Source organism: Populus euphratica, unplaced genomic scaffold (assembly GCF_000495115.2).
Source record: "Populus euphratica unplaced genomic scaffold, PopEup_1.0 scaffold52.1, whole genome shotgun sequence".
Classification (NCBI taxonomy): Eukaryota; Viridiplantae; Streptophyta; class Magnoliopsida; order Malpighiales; family Salicaceae; genus Populus; species Populus euphratica.
The window spans coordinates 182299-186020 of NW_011499933.1; positions in this window are offsets into that span (position 1 = coordinate 182299).

Here is a 3722-nt window from a genome sequence, read left to right on the forward strand (position 1 = left end):
GACAAATTTTGGATAGGATTTTGGATCGCACTTCCTTCACCTAACGGTCTCCATGAGGAATGATTCTTAGAAATGACTAACTGTAATGTCCAACCAGTCACAAAGAAGGATGGTAATGGGCTGGGTAAAAAGCATCCATTTTGGTCCAATATGTTCCAATTAAGGACTTATTTGTATGAAATGTTAAATATAAATACCAAAATAACTTCATACAAATGGATTGGGGATTAAAATGTAAAATACTATTTTTAACATTTACGGGCTGGGAATGATCTACTAGCCTAACCTGAGCATGATACTCATGCATGACTTTATCTCTATTTGTTCAACCCATCAAGTAGGCTTTTAATGGGCCTTCAGCCCATGTTTTCATTTTTTACTTCAAAAATAGAGAGGTAAAAAAAGAACATAAATGCTGCAGAAAGGATGTCAACGAGGAATACCGGGTTGAATTTTTTAATATTTATATTTTATTTATTATTTATTGAGTAAAAAAATTCTAGATGTCTATAAATTATTCATTGAATTTCATATATTCAATGTGTATTTATTATCTATTATTTTATTATTAATTAATAAAAACTAAATAGTTAATACATGTTTAAAATATGTATTTTTATATTAAATCATTAAATTGATACATATTATATATCTGGGTCGGTATTCATTTGATTATTAAATTGATATTCTTACTTATAGGGCATTTTTGGAAAGAAAAAGAGAAATGAGAATTCAACAGTAATAGGAAAATAGAAGGTGGTGGTTTTTTCTTCTTTTGATGAGATGAACTCTTGGGAAATTAAAATAAATTAGATGAAATTATTACGCAAACGTCTTTGGAAAATCACAATGTAGTACTTGACACATTATCCCATTATAAATTAATAACTTTTGATCTTATCATTTTCATCTCAAATAATGTCACTCCTAAATCCATCTATCATTGCAAGTGATATTCAAATATTTCCTTCAATTTCAATTTGCATGTGTTTGTTAAGTATTTTCATTAAAATCAATGAATAAACATCAATACAATATATTGAATAAAAAAAAAAGGTTGCTTATGATGCCAAACCATGCCTAGCCTAAAAATCCCATGTGACATGACCCATCTATCTATACTTTTTTAGTTATCCCAAAATCCCACTATTGAAGATAACTTATCTCGATGTACAAGAGCATTTGATTACTTGAACTTAAATATAAAAATGATACAGTGATAGAACCTACCGAACTTAAAAATTATTTAAAAATATGATGGTGATTATTTTTTAATATATTTTTCATTTAAAAATATTATAAATAAATTTTAGCCAACTCTCATGTAAAATTTAATATCAAACAAGAGCTTAAAAGAAAACTCAAATTGCAATGAAATATGGACCTTCTCATATTGGATTTACTTACCTCACTAGATCTTTAAAAATTAAAGGGTCAATTTAAAATCTTGAAGATATATTAGCTTGTCGTGTTGTTAACCTTTCTCATTCAACTTGAAAAATTTTATTCAGGTTATTAAAAAGATATTTTGAAGTTAATCTATTTGACACACTTAATTCAACTTATTACCAAGTTAACTTGGTTAAAATTAATTTGATATTTTTAAAATTAATTATTAATGTTTTTAAAAAATAATTAAAATATCATTTTGATTAGCTAAAATTAACTTCAACGACACACATGGACTTGATTTTAAGGATAAGATCCAACATAGAAAAAAGATATGGGTCAATTCTGTAAAACATGGAAGTGAATTGGTTAGTCTTATTTAATGGGACTTTTCAAAATTATATATCTACTTATTGTCGATGTGTTCAATTAAGATTTAATCCAATTTTTTATAGCTTGAAATGCAGCCTAAACAGACATGTAAGAGAGTGTGGAACCTAGGATTGCGAGTGGATATATATTAAGCTAAAGTGGGATTGTGACATTTCTGTATTATGTATCTTTGTTGGTATTTTATGTGTGTGTGTGGACAAGGACTTCATTTTCCAAGTATAATATAAGTGGCATACAATGGAGTACCAACTAAGCACCAAAAGTTTTCCTTAACTTCATAAAATCTTTATATAAAGCCTATAAAAAAAATTATTAATTATAATCCCGAATAAATTAAATATAAAAGGGTCAAATTAAAAATTAAAAAAATGAAATGAAGGATATAAAAGAGAAATGGGCTTAATCTTTCCCCCACCGTTGGATCACATACGTTGAAAAAGAATCTAAATATTTATCAATTATTCAGTTTTGGTTCTCGTATCTTTACTTGTTTTATATTAGCAAATTCGTATTTAGTTCTGCGAAAGGGCATCATCAATCAAGAGGAGGGTTTGTTCATCGACACTCAAGAACACAATACCATGACAACCAAAACCAATAAAAAAAAGGTAGAGTATCATGGGGCTTGGTCTAGCAGTGAAAAAAGTTTATTTTTTTCTATAACACATGGGTTCGAGCCCTGACGTGCATGCCTGTCACCCCCACAGTATTTTATATGCCTACTAGATTTACAGAGTATTTAGTGGGCCGTGGAGATTAGTCATGGTGCAAGCAAGCTAGTCCGAACACCTCATGTAAATAAAAAAAAAAAAAAAATCCAAAATGAATCTAATATAAAAGAGTTTACAGAGTATTCAGTGGACCGTGGAGATTAGTCATGGTGCAAGCAAGCTGGCCCCAACACCTCACGTAAATAAAAAAAAAAAAAAAGGTAAAATCCAAAATGAATCTAGTGGAGATTAGTCATGGTGCAAGCAAGCTGGCCCCAACACCTCACGTAAATAAAAAAAAAAAAAAAGGTAAAATCCAAAATGAATCTAATGTAAAAAAATTAAATTAAAAAAAAATGATAACCAGAGAAAACAAATCATTTTTGCACGGAACACTGATTTTCAAGGAGAGAAAGTGCAAATTTCCCTACTCCATTAGTTTCTTTTAATTTTGGTGGTTGGTATTTGTAATTGTTTTTCCAATTTTATATACATTAGTTGTTAATGTTAGAAAACAAAAAAAAATTGGATTTAATATCCATTATGAATATTAATTTAACCACAAATATAAGATAAAAATATATTTTTTCATCATTTTTATATTAGTTAACATTTATTAAGAATTGAATTTATAATATTTGATATATATCATAACATCATAGCTATCAAATACAGTCAAATTATTGATTCATCACCTAACTTATGTTGAGTGTCAAAAATAAAAAATAAAAAAAATCTAGAATCGACTCCATTTGACTTATTTAACCTAATTAGATTATAGATAAGATATAGATAAAATCAAGATTAATTTCTATATAACACATTACTATCAATTATTGAGGCAAAGATATATTTAATACAAAGTTAATATCACAAAAGGACCATAAGTGGCCTTTCAGGTAGCTAAAATCCCTATTATTTTCATATTTTATATATATATATATAGACACATATATTATTTTTTTATAATTCAAGGTGTTTGAATCAACTTATACATATTATGACTAATTTTTAAATTTAATGTAATATTGTGCAAATTTAATAGGCAGATAAAATGCTACAGAAATAATAAATATATATAAAAAAATAATTAAATTCAAGTACAGAAAAAAAAGATAAGTATGTTTCCTGTTTCCCCACTTCGGCATAAACTTTTTCTCTCTCTCTATATATAATATATATATATATATATATATTAGGAGACTCGGTGGTTGAATTTTTGATATCAAT